Source organism: Canis aureus, chromosome 2 (genome assembly GCF_053574225.1).
Source record: "Canis aureus isolate CA01 chromosome 2, VMU_Caureus_v.1.0, whole genome shotgun sequence".
NCBI lineage: Eukaryota > Metazoa > Chordata > Mammalia > Carnivora > Canidae > Canis > Canis aureus.
The window spans coordinates 8,191,711-8,219,458 of record NC_135612.1 but is presented as its reverse complement, the minus strand read 5'-3'; positions in this window follow the sequence as shown (position 1 = coordinate 8,219,458).

Genomic DNA, 27,748 nt, shown 5'->3' with positions numbered 1-27,748 from the left:
GAGCAAGATTAGTAAACGTTTCAGGAACAGTAGTCAAGTATTGAGTTAATTCTGAATTAGAACCCAACATAACTTCTTGCTTGCTTTCTTTATTTATTTATTTTTTTTTTTAAATTTTTTTTAATTTTATTTATTTATGATAGTCACATAGAGAGAGAGAGAGAGGCAGAGACATAGGCAGAGGGAGAAGCAGGCTCCATGCACCGGGAGCCTGACGTGGGATTCGATCCGGGGTCTCCAGGATCGCGCCCTGGGCCAAAGGCAGGCGCCAAACCGCTGCGCCACCCAGGGATCCCGCTTGCTTTCTTTAAAAAAAAAAAATTATTTATTTTTGAAAGAGAGAGAGGCAGAGACACAGGCAGAGGGAGAAGCAGGCTCCCTGCAAGGAAGGTGTTATAGGACTTAATCCCAGGACCCCAGGGTCACACCCTGAGCCAAAGGCAGACGCTCAACCGCTGAGCCCCCCAGGCGTCCCCATAATTTCTTTCTTATTTCATCTCCATTTTGAAGGTTGAATGCCCTTCCTGAGATTTGGTCAGCCATTCGGTGAGTTCCACTTTCCTACCCTCTGCTTACTCACAGGTGTTCCTCGGGGTCCCAGGCAAAAGGCAATAAAGGGACAGAGAAATCACAGTAGCGGTCATCAAAGGTGCTTACAGTTTGGTGAGAGACAAGCCAACAGTTAAAGGATAGCCGTGATTGTTAAAAGGGAGGCTGCAGACTAATCAACTGGAGGTCAAGGGAAAAATGCAGATTACTGAGCACATCCTTAGACGTAGTCTCTAGAGCTGCCAAAGAATCTGGATTTTTAATAAGCATGTAGGGCTGGGGCATGGTGGAGGTGAGTGTGCTGCGGGTGATGTGAGCACCACACTTAGAAAAGCACCCCAGGATGACGTATAAGGGTTCCAGCCAGGTGTCTGCCCTCGGTGCTCTGGGGTCAAGGAGGGGCTGACCGTCTCAGCTGACGGGAGGGGTTATAGGGAGGGGAGGCTGGGGAAAGGAGGTTTTATTGTTACAACTATGTGATCCTCTCACATCATCTGGAAAGATGAAGTCATGTAAAGTCTCCTTGACCTCGGTCCCTTGTCTCTAAAACCCCTCCTACGGTATTTCCTACTGGATCTATAGTGTGCGCCATTTTCTCATCGGTGTTTTTACTAAACCATCACACCGTCTGTAGCTTCGTGGATTTCGTGTGTGTCTTCCCACTTCTACACATGTACTGTGAGCAGCGGTTTCCTCCAAAGCTGAGCTTCCCATCCCCGGCTCCGTGTTTCTCCATTTCAATCACAGCGTATGCTTTTCATCTTGAACAAATCAGCTCTTGTCCTTAACTCTGAACTGAAAATATAATCCTTACCTTGCTCAGGCTCAGGCTACTAAGGCCTTGGTTGTTTCTGTCGACTCGAATGTAGGATGTGGGGTGATTTTTTTGGTGACCCTGGACTGCAAAGAAAAAAAATGTCCAACCGAGAAGAAAACATTTTCTTTCTAGAGATCCATCAGGTCTAATGGGAATAAGTCTGTAGTTTTTACCTGCTGAGCAAGGCCTACCCAAGCGACTGGGTTAGAGTAACCAAGACAGCCTAGCACCTTTACATTTGTGTCTTTGAATTTACACTTTGATGTAGAGAAAGCGTGAGATGTATCACAGGCAAATTTTTATGTAGTTAGTCTCTCAAACGAGACATCGGTGAGAAATGAGAAACAATGTCAAACCTTTTTTATACCCAAGTATTATTTCCCTCCTAGCGAAGGGTTGAAATGTGGAGACAAAAGTTGTTGTGTTACCTAGGCAGGAAGAACGATCTGAAAAAATTGTTCCATTTTATGAAAGAAGACACTGTGAATTGAACTGTGTTCCCCTAAAATGCATATGTTGAAGCCCTGACCCCCTATGTGACTGGATTTGGAGAAAGGGCTTTTAGGAGGGAGGTAAGGTGAAATGAGGTCACAAGGGTGGTGTCCTCATTTGATAGGGTTGGAGGTTGTACATGAAGAAGAAGAGAAAGAGATTCTCTGTGCATCTGCACCTAGGAAAGGCCATCTGAGCATGCAGTGAGAAGACTGCCCTCCGCCAGCCCTGATGTGAGACCTTACCAGGACCCGACTGTGCTGACATCCTGATCTCATACTTCCTCGAGGTTCCAGAACTGTGAGAAAATGCATTTCTATCGTGTCAGCCACCCAGTCTGTGGCATCTTATCATGCCAGCCCAAGCAGGCCAGTCCAGAAGATAACACTGGGCAGGGTGGGAGTTTGGATCTGGGTTCTCCTTCTGATTCTACTAGCCTTAGATCTGGTGCTTCTAGAAGTCCTACGAGGCCTCACTCTTCTCTCTGCAGCATGAGGGAGTAGGACTGACTGACTTCAGAAATATATATTTTTTAAATTTTTGAAATCTTTGATTCTCATTACATAAAATGCACTGTTTGTTGAGGATGGTATAAGGTTGAGCCAGAGGCAAACTTTTAAAGGCCTTTTTTGCCCAACTCTCTCATATAGTGAAAAAGGAAATTAAGGCCTCAACATATTAAGGCCCCCTTCCCAACGTCACACTCATATGCCCAACAGCACCTAGACACGCCATCTCTTCTGTGTTCCTCTTCCTGTTACGCTGCTGAGTGGGGTGCCAGCTGTTAAGTACGATTATTGTTTTCTATCATGAACCTATTTTATTGGGAAAATGCTAATAAATTAGAAAATACCAAGCTTTTCAGAATAAGACTTTTTTTTAAAAATTGTATTATGGTGACTTATGATGAAAATACTCTATGAATGTTTGCTTTTAAAGTTACCTATTGTTGGGCAGCCCAGGTGGCTCAGTGGTTTAGTGCCACTTTCGGCTTGAGGTATGATCCTGGAGACCCAGGATCGAGTCCCATGTTGGGCTCCCTGCATGGAGCCTGCTTCTCCCTCTGCCTGTGTCTCTATCTTTCTCTCTCTCTCTCTCTCTCTCTCTGTGTGTCTCTCATGAATAAATAAATAAAATCTTAAAAAAAAATAAAAAATATAGTTACCTATTGTTGCATTTAAGTATTCTTCTCTAAATGATAATAAGTAATGCCAAGTGGCATATATAGCAATATTTTAATAAATTATTTAATAAATATTTTAATAAAATGAAAGTTAGGTTTTTAAAAAAGTCACCTGCATATGGTAGATAATTAAATAATACAGATAAGTTGATGATGAAAAGTTTCTCATCCATAATTCTCCATTCCTAATTATTCTCCCCAAAGGCAGAATCTTTTATCTTTTACCTTTTAAATTTCTTTTGAAGATTACCTTGACAACTTTAGAGAATGTGCTTATTTCTGTGTTCTTCCATAAATCAATAAACCACATTCATAGAGTTCCTAGTAAGAAAGTTGAGGTAATGACTCCCATTACCCCATCTCCATCTCCCGTGCTAAAGATTGTTAGTATTATTTTTGTTTTTGCCCAAACCTTTGTCATTTTTCAATAATATCATAAAACTCATTTTTTTGGCAGGGTGTTTGATTCCTCACTTCATAAAATGAGTACATCGAAGTAGTAGAACTCCTACTCTTTTCTCACTTTTGATTTCCTATTTGAACATCCTCCTCCTAGCAGCTACGCCTCTGTTTTTACATTGTCAAGGTTACATCCCATTCTGCAACCATAAATGTGTCTTCCAGCTTGTACAGACCTTGACTTTAAATGTCGAAAACTGATAAAACGATGTTTAATATTCTATTTTTAAAGAATGTTTTGGAAACCCAGATATTCAGTAAAAATGGATTTTGTGCAAAAAAAAGAAATTGAAAATTCGTCCCTTAGGCAATTTGGGATTAAAAATCAGATTTATTTGAATTATGATGGGAGGCAAATATGCCATTATTCTCTGCTTTGCTTTTAAAAAATGACTTCGCTTACATAAAATGTGAGAAAGGGTGTTATGAATATCATTTAAATAATTTTTTTAACTTTTAATATTTATAAAATCAGAATTTTTGGTTTGGTTCAAAAGGTATGATTAGACACTGCATTAAATTGTATTGCTTTAGAAGCCTTGATAGTGACTTTTTTTGATAATTGCTTTACTCGGTAAAAAACTTTTTTTTTTTTTTTATCTCGGTAAAGTTCTACTTTTAATATGCTTCTGCCACATGAAGCTTAAAATTATTCCAAGTAACTAAATCAGACCCTCACTGTAAATCATCCTTAGAGTCACACCCAAAACACCTGTGTTCTTGTTGTTATTGTTAAAGTATAATTATGATAGTTGGTTTGGGATGAAGGGAAGGCCTTAATCTTCATCATCTCCCTGTACTAAATTTTTTTACGTCCAGTGAAGCTTGTAGGTGGTTTCAGTGGGCTTTGGATCAAGTGTGTCTATATTTTTAATTAATTATATCAACAACTCTAATAAATTGCCTTTTTTTTTTCTTGGTGGTCATATTTCCAATATGGTTGCTGGGGAGTTATTTGTATAGCAGGGACTACAAGTCTCTATGCCTTTTTGATGAAAATATGTTCTTGAGCTTCCTTGCCTGTTTAGCATTTCATATCTTGCAGACATAAATCCTGGAGCTAAGCTTAGCTCACACAGCTCTGTATATTTTTACTTCCCCAAGGATAGTTATATCATTTCTGAGGTAAGAGGATCAATATGGAATAGGGTTCTCTAAGTCAGGGCTAAACCAGCACCAAATATAGCACTGATGAAGCATTTAGTGGCTTCCTGGTTGTGATGTTCATCAAAGCTATAAAGCTGACTAATACCAGGATTTGAGCTCTGCAGAGGACTCTATGGTCACAAAATATCTGAGACAGTCTTCAAACCTGTCATGGTGCCTGAAGGTTTCTATTTTTATAATGGATTGAAGTGGAATTTCCTTTTAAAGCCCTTAATTCCTGATTAAATCACATTTCTCATTATGACAGAATTTATTATGAACTAATGTCACTGTGTTTCAGTAGATTCTTCTTGATTATGAACTCCCGGAGAGCATCGATTAGGCTTCATTTATTTATTTATTTATTTATTATTTATTTATTTATTTATTTATTTATTTATTTTTTTATTTATTTATTCATTCGTGATAGAGAGAGAGAGAGAGGCAGAGACACAGGAGGAGGGAGAAGCAGGCTCCATGCCGGGAGCCTGACGTGGGACTTGATCCCGGGACTCCAGGATCACGCCCTGGGCCAAAGGCAGGCGCTAAACCGCTGAGCCACCTAGGGATCCACTAGGCTTCATTTTAAAAATATTTTCTGCACTGTATCACAGGATGCTTCTCAGGCATGAGAGTATAGGTGAGTGCTGCTTTTCTGTGCTAATCAATTTAGATGCATTATTTTCTTTAATTCTCACAACGAGCCCATGAGGGAGGCACTGATTTCACCCATTTCATGGATGAATAACTTAAGGAAACAAGGGATTAAGCCACTTGGCTAGAGGCAAACAGCTAGTCGGATGGTGGAGCCAGAACTGGTCTACGTGCCTGAACTCATCCAGAGTGTCATACGATTGGAATACTTTTCAAATTGACTTCTTTCACTTAATAAATTGCACTTAAGGTGCTTCCATGTGCTTTCATGGCTTGATAGTTCTCTTAGCCCAGAATAATATTCCCTTGTTGGGACGTACCACGTTTCTTTATCCATTCACCTGCTCACAGACATCTTGGTTGTTTCCAAGTTTTGGCAATTTTGAACCAAAGGTGCCATAAACTTTGTTGGCAGGGTCTTTGTGGCTAGAAGTTTCCAGATTCTTTCATCGGCTATCAAGGAGCACAACTGCTGGGCTGTCTGGTGAGAGTATGTGTACTTCTGTAAGAAACCCCCAAACTGTCTTCCACAGTGATCGTACCATTTGGCATTCCCACAAGGAATGGATGAGAGTTCTTGTTGCTCCACATCCTCGTCAGCATTGGGTGTTATCAGTATTCCAGATCCGGGCTGTTCTAGCATGCACCTAGTGGTATCTCAGTGTTTTAATTTGAAATTCCATGATGTTGACCATTTTTCGTATGCTTATTTGCCATATGCATATATGCATATGTATCCTTTGGTAAGGTATCTGCTCAGGCCTTTGGCCAATTTTTTTTTTCAAGATTTGTATTTATTTATTCATGGAGAGACAGAGAGGCAGAAGGAGAGGCAGGCTCCTTGTGGGGAGCCCAATGTGGGACTTGATCCCGGAACTCCAGGGTATCCACCTGAGCTGAAGGTAGACGCTCAACCACTGAGCCACCCAGGTATCCCTGGCTAATTTTTTTTTAAGCTGGTTATTTGCTTTTTCATATTATTGAGTTTTAAGGCTTTCTTGGTACTTTTCAGATAATAGTCATTTATCAGATTTATCATTTCGCCAATATTTTCTCCCAGTCGGTGGTTTGTCTTTTCGTTCTCTTGGCATTGCCTTTTGCAAGGCAGGAGTTACTTAATTACTCTTAATTAAGCCCAGCTTTCTGATTATTTCTTATATGAATTGCTTCTTTGGTGTGGTATCTAAAAAGTCATCGCCTTACCCAAGGTTATCTAAGTTTGTCCTTGTGTTATCTTCTAGGAGTTTTATAGCTTTGTGTTTTACATTTAAAACTGTGATTCATTTCGAGTTAACTTTTGTAAAGAGTTTGAGGTCTGTGTCTAGGGTCCTTTTTTTTTTTTTTTTTTTTTGCATGTGGATATTCGGTTCTTCTAGTGCTGTTTGTTGAAAAGACTCTGCTCCATTGTATTGCCTTTGCTCCTTTAGCAAAGATCAGTTTACTGTACTTATGTGGGTTTATTTATGGGCCTTCATTCTTCTTCATTGATCTGTTTCTCCATGGTTTTACCAATACCACACTGTCTTGATTACTGTGGCTTTATAGTAAGTCTTAAAGTTAGGTAGAGTCACTCTTACAATTTTGTACTTTGTCAATGTTGACTTGCCTGTCCTGAGTCCTTTGGCTCTCCATGTACTCTTTAGAAACAATTTGTTGATATCCACAAAGAATTTTAATTGGAATTATGTTGAATCTACAGACCAAGTTGGGATGATTGACCTCTTGACCATATTGAGTCTTCCTATCTATAAAAATGAAGTTTCTTTCTACTTATTTAGTTCTTCTTTGATATCTTTCATCTGAGTTTTGTAGTTTTTCTCATATAGATCTTGCACATATTTTTTTAGATTGATACCTAAATATTTCCTCTTTTGGGGTGTTAATATAGATGATAATGTGTTTTTAATGCCAGATTCCACTTGTTAATTTTTGTTGTATAGGAAAGTGATTGACTTTTATTGCATCATGTGGCCTTACTATACTCACTTATTAGTGTTAGAAGTTTTTTGTTGTCGATTTTTTTTTTCAGATTTTCTACATAGGTCATCATATCCTTTGTGAACAAAGACAGTTTTATTTCTTCCTTCCCAGTTTGTATACCTTTTATTTTCTTTTATTGTCTTATTGCACTAGTTAGAACTTCTGGTATGATACTAAAAATTAGTGGTCAGAAGAGAGTTTCTTGCCCTGTTCCTAATCTTATCTGGAAAGCTTCAGGTTTCTTATTATTAAGTATGATGCTGGCTATAGATGTTTTTTGTGCACGTTCTTTATTAAGCTGAGGAAATTTCACTCTATTCTTAGTTTTCTGAGAGTTTTTTTTTTTTTAATGAATTGGTGTTGGATTTTGTCAAATTCCTCTTTGCACCTATTAATATAATCATGGGACTTTTTTCTTTAGCCTTTTGATGTGCTGGATTACATTAATTGATTTTTGAATGTGGAAACTGCTTTGTATTACTTGGGATAAATACTACTTGGTTGTGGTGTATAATTTCTTTTTATACATTGTTGGATTCAATTTGCTAATATTTTGTTGATTTTTGCTTCCATGTTCATGAGAGATATTGGTTTGTACTTTTCTTGTAATATCCTTGTCTGATTTTGGTGTTAGGATAATGCTTATAAAATGAGTTAGGAAGTATTCTGCTACCTTCCAGAAGAGATAGTAGAGAACTGTTATAATTTCTTTCTTAAATACCTGGTATTTAAGAAAATAAAAATTTCACCAGTGCAATCATCTGGGCCTGATGTTTTCTGTGTGGAAGATTATGAATTTTTAAAAATGTTTAAGTGGATATGGGACTATGCAGTTGTCTATTTGACCTGTTTGAGTTTTGGTAGATTGTGTCTTTCAAGGAATTGGCGCATTTCATCTCGGTTATCAAAGTTGTGAGCATAGGGTTATTCACAATATTACTTTATTATCCTTTTAATGTCCATGGGATAGTGCTGTCCTCCATTTAATTTCATACATTAGTAATTTGTGCGTTTTTTCTCTCTCTTTTCTTACTTAGCTTGACTAGAGGCTTATTAATTTTACTGATCTTTTTCAAAGAATCAGATTTGGGTTTTGTTAATTTTCTTTGTTGATTTCCTCTTTTCAGTGTAATTGATTTCTGCTTTAATTTTTATCATTTCTTCTGATACTTTGAATTTGATTTGCTCTTTTTTTCTAGTTTATCAAAATAGAAACTTACATGATTGGCCTTAGATATTTCTTCTTTTCTAATATATGCATTAAGTGTTATAAACGTCCCTCTAAGCACTGCTTTCATTATATCCCACAAATTTTGATAAGATACTTTCATTTTCATTTAGTTGAAAACATGTTTCAATTGTTCTTGAGATTTCTCCTTTAACCCATTATTATTTAGAAGTGTGTAGTTTAATCTCCAAGTATTTTGGGGTTTTATGGTCATCTTTGTTATTGATTTCTAGATAATTCCATTGTAGTCTGAAGCAGACATTGCATGATATATTCTATTCTTTTAAATTTAGTAAGGTGTATTTTATGGCCCAGAATGTGGTCTATCTTGGTGAATGTGAGCTTGAGAAGTATGTGTATTCTGTTGTCGTTGGATGAAGCAGTCTGTAGATGTCAATGATATCCAGTTGATTGATAGTGGTGTTGAATTTAACCATTTTCTTACTGCTTTTCTAGCTGCTGGATGTATTTCTGATTGAAGGGTGTTAAAGCCTCCCACTATAATAGTGGATTCATCTATTTCTCCTTGTGGTTTTTATCAGTATTTGCCTCATGTAGTTTGATGCTCTGTTGTTAGGCACACATATGTTAAGGATTGTTATACTTTCTTGGAGTACTGACCCCTTAAAATTATGTAATACTCCTCTTTATTCCTGATAATTTTCCTTTCTCTCAAATTTCTGTCTTGAAATTATGATTGCTACTCCTGCTTTCTTTTGATTAATATTATGATAGTGTATCTTTCTCCATCCCTTTACTTTTAATCTACATGTGTCTTTATATTTAAATTGGATTTCTTTTATACAACATATAGTTGGGTCTTGTTTTTTGATCCACTCTGATAATCTCTGTCTTTTAGGTGGTCTGTATTTAGACCATTGACATTTAAAGGGATTATTGATGTAGATGGATTAAAATCTACCATATTTGTTATTGCTCTCCGTTTTCATTTTTGTTCTTTGTTTTTATTTTTGTCCACATTTTTTCTGCCTTTTGTGTTTTATTTTTTAAAATTTTTTTATTTTCTTTTGCCTTTTGTGTTTTAATTGAACATGTTATGTGATTTATTTTTCTCTCCCTTTTTAGCGTATCAGTTATACTTCTTTTAAATTTTTTTTAGTTATTGTCCAAGAATTTATAATATACATTTATACCTAATCCAAGACCACTTTCAAATAACACACTACTTTGTGGGTAGCATAAATACCTTATAATGACAAAATCTTCCTAATCCTTCCATTAGAATATATACATTATAGAATACATTGTTACTACCATTATTTTGAACAGATTGCTATTTACTAGATCAATTAGAATAAAAAGAGTAAAAGTTTTTATTTTATCTTCACTTATTTTTTTCCAGACTCTTTCTTTCTGTAGACTCCATTTTCTGACCTATATTGTTTTTCTTCTTCTCTAAATAACTTCTTTTAACATTCTTTTTAACAGATTTACTGAAAACAAATTCAATTTTAATATGCCTGAAAGTTTTCATTTCTCTTTTACTTTTTTTAAAGGATTTTTTAAAAAGATTTTATTTATTTATTCATGAGGGACACACAGAGGAAGTCAGAGACATAGGCAGAGAGAAAAGCAGGCTCCCTGTGGGAAGCCTGATGTGGGACTCAATCCCAGGACCCTGGGATCACAACCTGAGCCAAAGGCAGATGCTCAACCACTGAGCCACCCAGGTGCCCTCTCTTTTACTTTTGAAGGTTAATTTCACAGGTACAGAATTCTAGTAGGTTGGTGACTTTTTTCTTCTCAACACCTTAAATATTTCACTTCACTCTTTTCTTGCTTATATGGATTCTGAGAAGAAGATGGATATAATTTTTATTTTTGCTCCTTATTAGATAAGATCTTTTTCTTCTGGCTTCTTTCAAGATTTTAGAATGTTTTTTTTTTATTTTCTGTAATTTGAATATGATATGCCTGGATATTTTTTGTTTGGTTTTGGTTTTATTTGGTATTTGTCTTGCTCAGTGTTTTCTAAACTTCTTGGGTCTATGGTTTGGTGTCTGACATTAATTTTGGGGAAAATTCTTAGTCATTATTGCTTCAAATGTTGCTTCTGTTCCTTTCTCACTTCCTTCTCCTTTTGGTATTCTCATTATGTATGTTGCATCTTATGTTGTTGTCCCACAGTTTTAAATATTCTGTCCTGTTTTTTTTTCCAGTCTTTTTTTTCTTTGCCTTTCTGTATTGGAAGTTCTGTTGTCACATCGCTAAGCTTAGATATTCTTTCCTCAGCTGTGTTTAGACTACTAATGAGCCCGTCATAGGCATTTTTCGTTTGTTACAGTGTTTTTGATTCTTAGCATTTCTTTTTGATTCTTTCTTAGAATATTTATCTTTCTGCTTAAATTATCCATCTGTTCTTGCATGTTGTCTACTTTTTCCATTAAATCCCTTTGCATATTAGTCATAGTTTTTAAAAAAATCCCTTGTCTGATCATTCCTGCTATATCTGACTCTGGTTCTGATTTTTTTTTCTGTCTCTGCAAACTCTTTTGCCCTTTAAAATGCCTTGATGCCTTGTAATTTTTTTTTTTTTTTGGTTGAAAGGTGAACATGATGTAGTGGGTAAAAGGTACTGTAGTAAATAGAACTTTAGCAATGTAGTAGTCAGATTTGTGGGAAGGGATGTGTATTATAGTCCTATGATTGGGTTTCAGTCTTTTGGTGAGTCTCTGCTCCTGAGCTTTGAACTTTACGGGTGCCTTTCTGTCCCCCATTGCTTAGGTATGACAGGATGGCTAGAGAAGCCTGGAGTTGGGTATTTCTCTTACCACACGTAGGTTAGTTTCTAATAAAATCCCAGCAGGCTAGACTATGGTGAAATAATTTCTCCATAAGAAACAGAATAAGAACAAAATTCTTTGGTGTATTTCAAGATACACCTTTTTTTTCTCCCCATGTTGGAACTCTCTATTATTTTCTGTGAGGCTCTAGTAAAGCTCCTAGAGGTAAAACTCTCAATGGTGGATGGGCACTCTTCTATGACAGGGTCATCCTGGAGTTTTTTGTTTTTTGTTTTTTAATTTATTTTTTATTGGTGTTCAATTTACTAACATACAGAATAACACCCAGTGCCCGTCACCCATTCACTCCCACCCCCCGCCCTCCTCCCCTTCTACCACCCCTAGTTCGTTTCCCAGAGTTAGCAGTCTTTACGTTCTGTCTCCCTTTCTGATATTTCCCACACATTTCTTCTCCCTTCCCTTATATTCCCTTTCACTATTATTTATATTCCCCAAATGAATGAGAACATATAATGTTTGTCCTTCTTCATCCTGGAGTTTTTAAACTCTCAGTTGTCTGCACTGAAACTCCACCAATTTGTCAAGTAAAGTTCAGGTTTTCCTACTCTTGCATTGATTCTCTCAGAGGTTTCTGCTTTGGTAAGTTGGGATTCACTTTATCCACCTGGTTGTCTCTCCAGTTTGGGGGGCAACAGTTTGTTCTGTGACCTCATAGTACTGTTGAACCTAGGAAGAGTTGTTGATTTTTCGATTTGCTCAGCTTGTTTCTTGTTAGGATAAAGTGGTGACTTCCAAGGTTTTATATATATATATATATATATATATATATATATATATAAATATCTTGGACCAGAAATCTGAAGTCTGCCTGAACTCTTGATAATCATTATGCCCCATATTTTCCCACTAACTATTGGTCGACTTGAAGTCTGGGTGTGTGGTATTTTAACCTGGACTATCTAGGAATCAGAGCCTGAATTAAAGTCTTGTGTATTATTGTTTTATCAGAAAGTTTAATCCCAGGGAGCAAGAGGCAGGGAGAGGAGTGAAATAAGGAAAAAAAAAAAAAAAAAAAAAAGGATAGCCCATGTGAAGATTTGTTATAAAACTGACCATGACCTGGTATCAACTCTGATTGACTATTAAAATTCAAGAGATCTTTGAAAAGCCTATATAAATGATTACTTTTTAGAAGAAACTATGGGGTAGGGTGATAAGAATTTATCTGCTGACTCAGTCTCACATTCATTATAGTTTTACTCCATAGTTTAACTCTTTTACACTGCACTTTTAGCTTGTCCATATATTGGCAAAAAAAAAAATCATTTCCATGGTGTGTAAATTTGGGTTCCCTTGAAAGAAGAAATTGAATAAAGACTTGGGGCTTGGGTAACCTATTTGGAAAGTGATCCCAGGAACCAAGAGTCTGGGAGTTGAGAGAAAGAGGGAAGGAGAAAAAGACGATATAAAGATGTTTTATTGAGGTTCCTGCTGTCAGCATTAGGAGCTCTATTCTACTAGGAATTCCGAGAGGCAGTCAGTACGTTTCTCAGAATTGTCTATCCAGGGGATGGGAGGCTGGGACATTTATCCATTGTCTCCCATCCCTCATTTAATGAGACTTGCCCTGGGGGGCTAATAAATCTCTTCCCTTTTTAGGCAGTGCTTACATGTAGACTGAAAGGACTTCTGGGATATTGGAGAAGCCTTCTAAGTTTGAAAAGCAGAAATTTGAGAAGTCACTAGGAGCCTGAGCTTGTGTATAAATGCCCATCACAGAGGTGGGCCAAAGAACTATGCCATGGATTACCAGATGCCTCAGAGAGCAGGAAGCCTTGGGCCAGATGGTCAGAGTAGTATTTCTTTTGTGAGATAGTGTGAAATTGGGCCTCCAGAACGGTGCTGACATGCTGAATTTAAGTGGCTCACATTGTCTATTTGGTCACAGGCCTTGTTAAAAACATTTGCCCAAGACTCTATCTAGGGGGAGCCCTACTTCTGTGAAGCAAGTTGGTTGATTGCAGTAGCTGGAGCTGGAACAGAAAAGTAAAAGCAAGAGGGCTTACCATGTTGTACAGGAGGTAACTGACATCCTTGATTAGGTGCTTCTACAGAAAAATTTTTCAGAGGAGTTTAGAGCCTATGTTTTTCTATACACAGAGATTCACATTTGTGACAATGAGCGAGTGAGTCTTCATGTGGGGTAGATTGCATAGGTGGCTGTAAATTCTTTTCATTCAGAGTTGGAGTCTATTTCTTCACTCTTTTGACTCTGGACGGGCAGAAAACTTTTTCCTTTTAGTCTCTAGATGGGGAGGAGTTACACCACTGGAGCTAGCCATGTGACTCCCATTGACTAAAAGAATGAAGTGGAAGCGAAATTTTGCAATTCCTGGGACGTAACTATCAAGAGGTCTTACAGCTTCTGACTTTACCCTCTCCACTAAGACCACCAGACGAGGAAGCCAGTCTAGCCTCCTGGAAGATGAGAGGCCATGTGGAGGAGAATCAAGGCATCCTAGCTAATGGTGAGCACCCTCTCCTAGACATGTGAGTAAGGCTGTTGTGAATCCTCCTAGCTCGACTACTCCTCCACTCAGTGAAATCATATGAATGAGTCCAGGCAAAACCAGATCAGACTGCCCAGCCAAGCCATAGAATCGTGAAAAAAACAAAATCATCGTTGTTTTAAGAGAATAAGTTTTGGATGGTTTATTATATAGTAACAGGTAACTAATCTAACATGGCCCAAATCCTAGGTCTTTGGAAGCATTTTTTATGCCTCAACTAAATAGATGACTATGTTAAATGATGTGTTCATAAGTTTGCAGGTACTAATAAGGTTTCCTGGTGAGTTCTGGAGAATTCTTTTTCTGTATTCAACAATTGAAGGAATCACAAAAGAGGAGTCACCATTCTGTGCCAGAAAGTAAGCTTATGAAAATTATACCTCAGTTAAATAAAAGGGTAAATAGTACCTTAAATAGTCTGTGTAACTACAAAGAATAATTTATATGTATGAATTCTTGGCTTCTGGGAGAAGAATATCATCAGTTTAGTGACTCAGAATTTGCCTGTGTAGATGGTGCAGTTTTGTACTCTGGTCTGAATCTAAATGATTCTGTGGATCATTGTGGTTACTAGCATTTACTAGAAGGGCCAAAGGAATGGGGCTCTGTTGGCTGAGTAGGGACTGAGTTTGTGCTGGTAGTGTTCCAAAGAGGTTCAGAAACTGGCAGTGATAGGAAAGGGGAGGAGAAACCCAAGAATATAGATTCCTTATCTTTATGGCTTTGCTAGGCACTGCGATGTCTAAAACCCAGAGATAACACATTTTCCAATGCTAGAGAGGAAATCTCACATCCTGCATTTGTAATTTGTAGCAACAGAAATTTGAGTTTGGTTAAAAAATGGAAAAAGAGAGCTAATGGAGTTTTACAAGATCACTGATTAAAAGAAATCCTCCCTGCATGGTATTAGGTACAGTAGCTCTGGTTCTTTGACCAGTGATACACTTGGACTTAGGTTATACAACTGGAAATTCAGGGGCCAAATTTATCTACCTTCTAGTGTATTTTGTTTAGCCTGCACTCTATATGAATGTAATGTGTGGCAATAATTGAGCATCTTTATAAAAAATCCAAGACCTCTTGAGTGAAAATCCCTGTTTTCAACATGTCTTGAAAATTAGATGACCCAGCAATAGCTCTAGAGTGAAGAATGGCATCCATCTGAGACACGTATCATATTCCTCAGCCGACAGAGTATACTGTTTACCCTGTTAGTCCTGTTGCTGTAGCATGTGTCAGCTTTTCTAGATTCATTTTGAAGGGGAATGTACCCTGGTAATCTGGACTTAATTGACAATTTAAGCAACAATAAATGCCTTGGTTTTCCACAGGTAGAAAATAATAAGAAAAAGTAATCTTCACATGAAATATCCATTTTTAAAAAAGATTTTATTTATTTATTCATGAGACACACACACATACACACAGGCAGAGATACAGACAGAGGGACAAGCAGGTTTCTATGGGGAGCCCGATGTGGGACTCAATCCCTGGACTCCAGGATCATGACCTGAGCTGAAGGCATACCCTCAACCACTGAGCAACTCAGGCTTCCCAGGAAATGTCCATTTTTAAATCATTTCCACTATTAAAAAGGCCCCAGTTCAGGTTGAGGATGCATAGGTTTAGATAAAATGCTTTCAGGGACCGCTTCACAGCTGGTAAAGAGATGCTTCCAGGCTGACAAGAGGAAGAAAAGAGAGTCACCGGTCACTGGGAGTGAAAGAGGACCCGTGTTTTACTCTCGATGTTCCCTGGGCCAAAAAGCTGTCTGCTGAGTCTGTGCAGTGAGAACCATAGGCAGCTCCTCCACAGAAGCAGCACAGATCTACAAACCTGCTGAAAAGGACATAATATACCTCGTAGGCAACCTGTGTGAACAATGTGCGAGGACAGAGTATTCTAGTCTCCACCTCTTCCTGATGTCTTGGCTTAGTAGAAGGTCTTAGAACTCGACAGAAACCTCTTAACAGGAGAGAAGAAGCCAGAGAATGGCAAAATTAAGTTTCCCACAATCTCAGTGAAATGGTGTTTGGAGTCAGTACTTATTACAGAAAATAGAAAATGGAGGATTTTTTTTGTTGTTGTTGTTTTGTTTTAACACATCTAGACCTGCGGACTGATATTCATGGCCATTATATTGTCAAAGAACGTACTCACTTTAGGGAGGTTAAAAAAAAAAAACATATTCCACTAAGTAGAGTTAGCTTGTGTTTTCATGATATTGTGGTTTGTTGTTGTGTTTGCCCTCTGACACTGTAAAGTTTATAAACTACATCCTGTGATTCTGTACTTGATTATTGCACTGAATATTTGAGTTGTGATCGTGGGAGTTAATTGCCCTCACATGTGTTCAGTCATTGGCTGCCAGCTCAGCGTCTTTGTTGTAAGAGCCTCCTTATGTTTCTCCTTCCCACCAGCCAGAAATGTTTCCAGGGCTGTGCACAGGTAATGGCTCTCTAAATTGCCACTGCTCAGTCATCTTCCGGACAGGATTTCTTCAAGAGTCAGCAAACCAGCCGGACCTTCCTTCAAGGACTGCTCTCCAAGGGAGTGGACCTACTTTGTAGGGACAGGGTTTGCACTGGGAAAGTGCTTTCTGTGGTTCCAGGGTTTTATTTCAGGGCATTGAGATACACCGTTGTTCAGGCTTAAACCTTAGTTGAGAGTTCCACTGGAAATTTTATCCATACAACCACTGTGTTCATTATGTATTTGGAAAATATATGATGATTGGCACTATGTGTTCCGGATAACATATAAGATCCAGGAGCTGTTCTCTGGCTTAGGAGCCTCATGGGTAGGAGATGAACATGTGCATGATTGGAAAAGGATGTGAAAGTACTGTGGTGGAGGTAGCACGAGGAAATAAAGGGCAAGGATTGGGATTTGGGAACTCAATCTAGGAAAGGGATGGGGAAGCGTTTTGGGTGAAGTGATATCCAGGGTGTGTTTTGAAGTAAGGAGGTGGAATTATTAAGGAGAAGAAACAGAGATGGTCCTTGAATACCATGCTGGGAAATGGGAACTACTCAAACTGGGTGTGGTTTTACGTGGCACTGTTAAAGGATTCCTTTTTTTTTTTTTTTTTTTTTAAGATTTTATTTATTTATTCATGAGAGATGGAGAGAGAGGCAGAGACACAGGCAGAGGGAGAAGCAGGCTCCCTGCAGGGAGCCCGATATGGGACACAATCCTGGGTCTCTGGAATCATGCCCTGAGCCAAAGGCAGGTGCTCAAACACTGAGCCATCCAGGGCCGCCCCTGCACCCTCCCCCCCCACCTCCGTAAAGGGTTCTAAGCAAGAAAAGAGCTTGATCTGCTTTCCTTTCGGAGTGAGCACTTTGGTGACGGTGTGGAGGATGAATTAAGAGCAGAGCAAAGCCAGGGGAAGGGATATCTATTAACAGGCAATTAAAATAACTTAGATAATAAAATATAAGAGTCAAAACTCAGGCAGTAGAAGTAGGGATGGAGCGAGTGAGAGAAAGAGACAGAGAGAGACAGAGAGAGATTCAAAAGATACTAAGAAGAAAGAGATTTATGCTTTGAAGACCAATTGTATGTGTGTGGTAAAAAAGGGAAGGAGTCAAGGATGATTTCAGTTCTCTGCTTGGGTAATTGGTTATATGATTGGATCATTCATAATATTAATGAACAAGATGGAGGAGCAGACCTGAGGAAACTGATGATGAATGAATCTTCGGCTTTGTTGACTTTGAGGAACCAGAGCAAGTCTCAAACAGAGGTTCCAGTTAGCATTTGAATATATGGGTCTGGACAGCATGGAGCTAGCTGGACTGGAAACAAATATTTTGGAGCCTTTAGCACATAGGGCTAAAACCTGGGGGATGGATGAGATCATCCAGGGATTGTTTGTAAAGGGCAAAGAGGAGAGTATCAATTATAGATTTTTAAGGCGCCTGACTTTTAAAGGATGATCATTTGAAGGGGAGTATATAAAACACTTTTGTGAAAACAAGCAACTAGGAAAGCAAGAAGAAAACAAAGAGATGGTGAAATATGGGAGCAAGTGGAATAAATAATAGAGAGTGACCTCTTGGAAGAAAAATTAGCAAAACAATTATAATTTTATTTAATGATTAAAAAATGAAGCGAACAAGTAAACCATCTGGAAATTTAATCAGATAGCTTTTTCTTTGGGTAAATAGTAGGATAGGAGTTCAAATGTTTTTGAAGTAAATTGCTTATTAATCTTGTTTTTGGCAATTCCTGTTGCTGCATCTGAACTGAAAATGAGTGAAGACTATTTAAAGTGCCCTATGGGACAGCAAATTTTAGCATTAGTGCTATCCAGCATATCTGCTTCAGTAGCTGAAGAAAAAGAGCAGTTGTAAAATTTACCGATGCAATGACTAAAGCCCAGCGTGGCTGTAGTAGTTTGCTAGGCTGCCGCAACAAAGCACCACAGACCGGGTGGCTTAAATAAGAGAAATCTATTTCCTTGAAAGACCTTCACTCCAAATACAGTCACATTTTGAGGCACTGAGCATTAGGACTGCAATGTATGCATTTTGGGGAGGCGCAATTCAGCCCATGACAATCCCAAAAACTCAATCTGCTAAGGAATTTTAATTCTATGTATTGAGAGGGAGGACCTTTTCTTACCTAGTCATATTTCGAAAATTTCAAGTTTCAGAATGTGTTTATTTTGATCACAGACCAATTTTATTTTCTTATTATCAATAAAGTAGATAACTATGTATGGTGAAAGGAGCACATTTCACTGATTCACTAGTGGGTGCTGTATAGCTGTCATTGTAAATCATGGAATGATTGCATGAGAGGTTAAGGACAGTCACAGATTCTTTGACACCCTTTGAGAGGTGTGTTTGGTGGTGAGGGTGTGGGGTGCCTCATGTCAATGTCCCCTTCTTGAATCTGGTTGGGTTCTCTCTCTGCTTTGATCATCCTAGAAGTGATCCTGTTCTGGGCTTCAGCCTTGTGATACTGGCAGCTTCTATTCATGTCTCGTGATACACTAGAGGACCCTAGAGGAGCCATGAGCTGTCAGATAAGAAGTTCACTACCCTGAGACTGCCATACTGGACAGGCGATGTATAGGTGATCTGGTCAATGGTCCTCTTTCAGACCCAGTTGTCAGACATAGGATATGTAAGGGTTTGGGATCTCTCATCTGCCAACTGAATGCCACTAAATGACCTTGGTGAACCCCACATAGACATAAATACTTGTAGAAATATTTCCTACAGCCTACTTCCCATCACTGCACTGTCTTCATGAAATAGACCTTCTATGTGTTCAAGACTTTGATGGCATAGTATCAGCTGAGAGATTTTTTGTTTGTGATGTGAATTTTGGGGGGATGGTACTCTACTTTTTTGTTCAGGGCCACTGATAATCCTTAACTTGACATTGGGAGTTCAAAAGGAAATAAAGATTTGCTTCTTTGCAGAAATGCTGCACTGAGGAAAATGTATTATATTCAAGCAATATTCTGTGTAAACAGCTAATAAATCAGGGGAAAAAGGGAAAAAATGTTAACAGTAATTTAGCAGCAAATGGGGCATTTGACCTGCAGCTCCCAGATGAATTCTCAAACGACATGAATAATTTATTTTAGGAAGGTGAAATGATATGGGTTATGTAATGCTTGATGAGAAATTGCAGTCGTAATCGTGGAAATTGCTTCTACTTAGCAGGGTCACCAGCAGAGGAAGGAGCAGTCCCAGGATATCATTTTCCACCTTGAGAATCTTGGCCAAAGCAGTGCCTAAGTGCTTTCTGCCCAGCTGTGAGCCAGCTAGTGTAGCCGAAGTTAGCTTCATTTCCAGAGACCTCAAAAGCCCTTTGAATAGCTAGCACCCAAATGGCCTCTGTGCTATTTTCTGAGAGATTGTGCTCCAATCACTGTTCCTCATCTTAGAGCTGCAGTTACATTTCCTAGATTTGCACAGATGCAAGGCTCTCCCAAAACTAGGATAAGCTGTCAAGTTGTAGGGCAGCTCGGTTGCTCCTTGGAATTAATGCCCTAAGGGACAAGCCCTCCATAGAGCATTCTGAAAGCTGACAGCTTAGTGTTGGCAGCTGAATTTTGACATTTCAGGCTATTATCAAAACTCTCTCTAACAGCTGAAACGGTGGGTATGTGACAGTTAAGCCTTCTGTGAGGCATGTTTATCTGGCAGGAAGAATGCTATCAGTGCCTTATTATTCTATTTCATTGTGCATTTCAGTGGCTTTCTGATAATCAACTAAAACTAGTGCATTGTTGAGATATCTAAAGGGACGGTGCAAATAAAGAGCCATGAGCCATGGAAAGAGGCGACCTTAGGATTTTAGCCTCAAGACCATGCTTAATTTTTTTTTTTTTTGAGACCATGCTTAATTTAAAGATACTGCCTTCCCGCTTCAAAATACATAGTTGGAAAAATTTACCACTGAATTTCTGAGAAATGTAAAAAACCTCACAAGATTTTACCTATTTGGTAGTCTCTGGAAAAGCTTATGCTTGGTCCTTCCCCTCAGGACTTAGAAGGATGTAATGAAACACCGTATTTCTTCCCAATCTGGAGCTGACACACTTAGATATGTTGGTGTCTGAAAACATATTGTATCAAAATAAGGAGCTGAAAGGTGAGGTTTTTAAAAAATTTCTTTAAATACAATGTGGTCCTTTTAATTTTAATTCCATTAAATACTGAAGAAAAATCAATGTCTGACAGATGAAAAAGGGCAGAGTTCGAAGAGCCATTTTGAGAGAGTCAGAAAAGGAAGAGATGGGATTTTTTTTTTTGATAGCAAAAGGAGGAATAGTGATCCTATATTTACTACCTATACACAGTATATATTTTTGTTAACAAAGAAAAAATGAAATTACATCAGTGATGATAAAGGAATATGGCTCTTTGTTTTTGGAAGAAATGGTTAAAAACGCACTCTCCTTATTTCTTTCTTAGAAAACCACACCTCACTCCCCCATGCTAACCATCAAGTCAACTCAGAGGCTTAAACTTGGTCCCAGCTCTAGTAGAACCCTCACCAAAAAAATGCAGCAAAGAATTCTATCTTATTTTTAATACTGGAAAAGCACAAGTTGAAATGTATCATTAAAGTGATTAACCCAACCAAATCCCCCTGGTTGCCGCAAATTGAATGTGAAATTGTAGAAATCTTTGACACCCTCTGATTCATGATCAAAAACTGAATTTGATAAAATAACTTTGATATGAGTCATTGGTCACATTTTCCATGTGTATATACAACACCAAACAGGCAGTCTATTCAGTAAATATAGCTTCTTGAAACAATTCTAAGTGAAAAAAATATATATTTAGTTGGACTTTTCTCAAAGGTTAAGTTTAACAGAGACACAGATTTTAAATCAATCAGGCCCCAGTCTGATCCATAGGTTGAGTTGTATGGTAGTTTTGCAGTGACATTAATAATAAATAATAGCAACACAGCATCTAGAACTTAAAAGAATGTGTATGATCTGCTAGGCATGGTTCTAAGCTGACACACACGCACCTCCCCTCACATATACGTATATATGTACATATATTATATATATATAAATGCTTATACATATGGATAATAGTTCATCTTCAAAACATCCTTGATGGATAGATGCTATTATTATCCCCATTTTTCAGAGAAAGAAAAGAGGCTCAAAGAGTTTAAATATTTTGTTCAGGGTCACAGGTGGTAAGGTTAATATTTAAGTGGAGACCATCTGACTATGAAGCTTATGCTATTTATTTATCATTACATGATAGTGTCCTTTGGTTGAGTTTTCAGGACATCTACATGATGAAAAATATTCATTCAAAGTTTACCTGCAGCCCCAAAATCTCAAGATTCCTTAAGAGTTTCTTCTATATAAGTGAAGATGAATAACCACAATAGAAAAGATATTTTCAATGCTTCCAAATAAAAATGTCTGGAGGCAGAGCTGATAATGGAAAAATATTGATTGTGAGTTTTAAAGGTGAGGAACTTCAAGACTGATAACAGCCAAATTTATATCCTTAAAATTTCCCTCTCATATTTGCAAATTCCCCTTTCCACATTTGAAAAGCTGGTTTTTAGAAGTGATGACAGAAGTATTACAGAGTCAGCCCTAATGACAGCTGTTAGCTCAGATTAGTGCAAGTAAAAATTTCTCTCAGTTTCTGCTGCACATCTGTTATAGTTTTATTTTTTTTTTAATTTGTGGATAGTGGGCTATAGGGTGTTGTACAGGAGCTTTTCCTATATATAAAATATTTTTTTGTACTTCCTTTTTTATGACTTTGCCTCATTTCCTGAAAGTTTTTCTGTTAATGCATTACAACCACTTGGCTTCAAGCAGACACCAAGGAGTAAATAATAGTATGAACGCTTCCCTCAAGTAAAATAGAGGTTTACTTGGACTTAAAAATATCTTAGCTTTATTTTTTTATATATAAATGATTTTTTTCTATATCATTACGTACCTCTGATTTTGTGTTTTATTACAGCTATTAATTGAAATATTAAGATAAACCAAGTTGGCGAAATAAGTTCTCTCTTTTTCCTGAGATTTCCATTTGCTTTGGTCAGAAGATTATGTGGTCCTTTCCTTATTTATTTTGTCAGGAGTTTAAAAGCAAAAACAAAACAGAGAATAAGCTAATTGGGTGGCAAAAGTATAAGGCCTTTTGACTCCTTAATTTTGTCTTTGCCAAAAGGGTTTTAGTAAATGCTTTTGAAACAGTTGTGCACATATATATATTCAGCTCCTTATTTATATTTGTCACTATTGAGAAAGAATGGAGCTTTATTTGGAATTTTTACCGAAGGGGATGACTATGAATATTATCACCATCAATCTCTTAATATCTGATCAGGGCAGCTCTCACAGCGACAGCTGCAGTGGGCCTTCCACCTCCATGAGCTGTCTTGGGTCACATGGTCATATAGAGCCGGGGAATGACTGTAATAGAGCTAATGTTTTCAATGTTTCAGATACAAAAATGTCTGGAGGCAGAGCTGGTAATGGGATAATATTGATTTGTGAGTTGAAACTCATCAGGTCCAATAATAGCCACCTTTACACCTGAAGAGCTTCCACAAAGTCTGGCTTCTGGCCAGTTCTGGCTGTACTGAGAAGGCTGCCAAGAGAAATGAAAAGTCTACGGGTTTATACTCAGGTTCTAAAAGTTCTCAAATTCCATTCCATAAGGCTCCAGAGATTGAAATTTGTTTCTAGGAATCTGACCCTGAATCTCCTTATCGTCAAATTAGGAATAATGCTATATATATATATTTCCCTAAGGACTAAAATGAGATGAACACCTATAAAATTTTCTGAGTCTCTCAATAAATGTTGCTGGGTTTCTCTTAGTGAACATACCTATTTTTAGTTTGCTAGTAGCCTAACAGTCATTTCCATTTTTACAATGGTGATGAAAATAAAAAAGTAGATATTGACCAAGATCTATTTTTGTTGAGTCAAGAAAAATTTACATTTGGTAGGACTCTTTCTTGTAGAATTTGTAACATTTAGAGTCTTTCACAGTGTGGTCCACAGACCACCTGCGTCAGAAACACTGGGAGTATTTGGGAAAAAATCAGTTACCTTCCTCTATCCCTGTGGGGAAGGTACATAAGTGAACACGTATTTAACATCCTCAGGATTTTTTTCCCTAAATTTTCAGAAACATTGCCTTACCATACCTGTATCTGTGTCTGTCTCATATATAGTGCTTTGCACTTACAAATCATTTTCATACTTAGGATGTCGTCTGATTCTCGGAGCAACCTTGTTAGATATAAGGAACATTTGATATCTCGTGTTTATAGATGAGGAAACTTGATCTAGAGAAGTGAAGTTTCTCACCCAAGGCTCAAAGACATTAAGAGGTAGACCTTAGGTCTCTGCATTCAGGGTTTCTTATCCCATTCTCTATACTACATCTCATCCATTCTCCTTCTACAAAACAGAATGTTACCTGCAGATTGTTTGGGCTGCAGGTGAGTCTTGCTACTGTACAACACCTATTCTATAATCAGTGGAGATATATCAAAATTTTTCAAGTAGTAAAATGACCTCGTGAAATCTGTGCTCTATGAAACAGCCTAGAGATTGATTTGGAGAGGAAAAAAAAGGAAGTGAATTGGAAGACCCATGCTCCCTTTTCCTCATCGGCTGTGTAGGCTGGGTTACTTAAGCCAAAGTTCCCAAGTTGCATCTTAGAAGGCACTGGAAATGAAAATTTTTTTGAAAAAGACTTGGTTGTGAAACCCAGAAAATGGTACTTTATGGTACTTCCTGAGGAGTTTTAGCATTACTCACATGAATATGGCTATCTCCTCTAGGTCATGAACTCTGTGAATATAGCCATGTGTTACTCATCTTTGTATCCATAGAACGTAGTTTGGTGTTGACTATATGGTTTAATTTAAACATGTTTGTTGTTCGTGTCATAAACTTGAGTGAGAATAAAAAATTGTTTTACATTGTCAAAGATAAATTATTGTTTATATATGTAGCTTGTCTTTGTACTCTTAATAGATGCCAACATAAGGCCGTAGCTCTATTTACTCACTTGATCATCATAACCACCCTATTAGAAAAACCCCTTTTTTTACACATGAGAAGCACAGGGTGGTTAAGTAACAACCAAGGTCAGTTATTTGTCTAAGCCCTAGTCCTAGTGGGGTTGTGATTTGAAGTAGGTAGCTTGGTTCCAAAGCCTCATCATGCCATATGAAATTCATAAGTGTATCATTATGTTTCAAATGCTTATCACTGTTGATATCATATAATATTGGTATAAATTGGAGTTTAATAGGTGCACCATATGCTATGATAACAAACAGCACTAATATACCAGTGGCTTGACCCAATAAAAGTTTATTTCCTACTCACTTAGAGTTTGATGTGGCTTAGATGACTTTCGTCTGTGGCTCTCCTCCAAAAGATGACTCAGCGACCTGGGCTGCTTTCATCCTGTAGCTATGCCAGCTGGAACAGGTGTCTTCCAGGGTCAGCAGGCAGTCGAAGAGAAATGAAGGAGGCACATCAGCTCTTAATGTCTTGGTCTATCAGGTCACATGTTATATCCACACATATTTCATTGGACAGCAGTATTTACACAGTCCCGCTTAACTGGGGGTTATGCGGGACTAGGAAATGTAGAGGAGCATATGAATCTTTGGTGAGCACTAATAATTTCTCCCACAATAAAACAGGATGATAAATACACAAAACTAAAATATGGGGAGGAACATGTTTTATTCTGGCCCTGGCTTCACTACAAATTGGTTCAATGCTCTTGATAATGTAATTTACCTGCTTTAACTGAGTATCACCATGCATAAAATGGGTACAATGAGTGAGACCCAACCCATAGGATTGTTGAGAGGGTTAAGTGAGATGATAGAGGTAATAACCACAGCACAGTGGTGGGTACACAGTAAGTGCTTAATACTTTTTAGTCATTGTAGAAGTCAGGGTTCTTCAGAAAAACAGGATCAATATGGATTATGTAACAACATAGAATGTACATATATGTGTGTATGTGTGTGTGTGTATACACAGAGAGAAGAAAGAGAGATTGATTTAGTATCAGGAATTGGTTCATATAATAATGGAGGCCAGCAAGTTCAAATCTGTAATTTGAATTTGAAGGCCAGAAGCTGCTATAGAATCAGGAAAAGATGATATTCTAATTGGAAGGCCGTGGAGCAGGATAATTCTCTCATATTAAGGGGTGGGTCAGCCTTTTATTCTATTTAGACCTTCAGCTGATTGGGTGAGGCCCATCGGCACTGGGGAGGCCAATCTGCTTTACTCAGATTATTGGTTTAAATGTTAATCTCATCCAAAAACACTCTCACAGAAATACCCAGAGTAATGTTTGACCAAAATACTTGGGTACCCCATGGCCCAGTGAAGTTGACATAAAATTAAGCATCACAGCCATTATTATTATGATTATTATTATTACTACTACTACTATTATTAGAGATAGTCTATGGTGAGGTTCCTCGGTGAGGTTTATTTTTTCTCACCCACTTTTATTTCTTTTTAAAAGGAATTGAAAATTCCTCTCAGGCCAGCAATAAATACTCAAACAGTATGACACCAATGAGCAGAGACAAGATTTTGGTGCTTAGGGAGAGCTGACCAAGTTGGTAGCTCTCTTACTAGACCACTGCCTCATTTTTCCAGTTGGATTCTGGAAATACCACCATGAACGATGAGCAGACAGTTCCTTTAAGAAGATACTGCCTGAAAGACTGAAAGTAAAATTGTCTCGTCTTCAGTCTTTTGCCCTTTCTCTTCCTCGTTACCATGTCTGTAGTAATCATTTTGGTGTTATTTTTTATTTGTGCACTCCTTATAGCGTTTAGTTCCGCTTTAGTTAGACTTTCACATTCCTATTAAAGCTCTTTGCTTCTATAATCCTCAGTCGCACATTTAGCAATGCCTTTATTGACACAGCCTCCAAACAATCAGCCAAGGCAAGGAGGAAGAAAAATCTGCCAAAACTGTTGGAGTTGTGCAAAGAAAGCAATCAGCTGATTGACTTAATTTCTCCCTTTTCAGCTGGTTGTCATCATAAAGACACAGATGAAGAGATATCCCAGAGCCAAGTTCATCTCCGCAATACATCGGAGAGACACAGAAAGCCTGGAAAGACATTGTGTTCTTGGTGCCCAGAAGTCTAGCAGACACAGGCTTTGTCAAAATGGTAGAGGAAATAAATCTCAGGCACATGGTGCTTTCCAGGAAAATGCCTTCTAATTTTTGGAAAATTCAACCAGAAAACTTCCTTTGAGAGAATTTATGCCAGCAATACATGGTCAAGCCAGTTAACCTGGAAGATAGAATCAACCAGTCAATTCATAATTATTATGAAGCAGTTGTTTGAATGAACAGAATGTCTGGCCAGTGAGTCCCTGAGCCCAGACAAGCAATATAGGTAATAAGGAAGGATTAATTGCTACAGTCTTGTTTCTTAGAGAGTCTCCCAAAGTACGTAGAACAACTTCGTCTATAGGTTGCTCAACTAGCATGGGTCTATCTGAAAGGAGACGTCAAAGTGCACATCTGGTTGTTTAAAAAGAAGCATCTACAATAAAGTAACCCAGAAGATTCCTGGTCTTATTTTTAAAATATTGGGAGATAAGTGTTTCCTGTTATTTTAAAATGAATTAAAAATGCAAACACTTTCCTCTGATACAAAAATAAAATAGCTTTGACATAATAGTGATATAAATCAAAGCACGTGTATTGACATATTTTGAGTTTGAAGCACAACGGGTATTTGAAAAGTCTTGTCAAAGTTACAAAGTCATGTCCTTTTGCTTTTAATAGTAGCCAAGCTCTGTTTCGTGTTTCATGATAATTATTATTGCAGGGACACAGAGCCAGAGATGCTCAAGTACCCACTTCTTGATTTGCACATTGACCTACCCTGTGCTTATTATGCCTCTAATGCAGGGTAGCACATACTTCAACTGCAGGATATATAAAAATGCGAATCATATGCCAATCGTACACTATCTACTAGCTTTGTATTTACTATGATTTAGCACAGAAAAGAGTCTTTAAAAACCTAAATGGAAAAGATTATTAGAATATGCAGATTTATTAATCTATCACTTAATTTCATCATATTCAGCAGGGGGGAAAATATGCCACTCCAAGCTATTTTCACTCTTTTCTATATGGATGATCCTACGATACATTTTTTATAAAGTTCTATGAGGACTCAGATGTAGATTATAAAATCTCTCAGAAGTTTTCGTGTAAAACCAGGTTAAATAAAGGAAAATGCTGTTTCCACTACTCATAGCACTTCTGACATCAAACGTGTGGGTTCTCCACACCAAGCAATTCTCCAGTTCTCTGTGGACACCAACTAGATGTCTTGTAATCTATAATTTAAT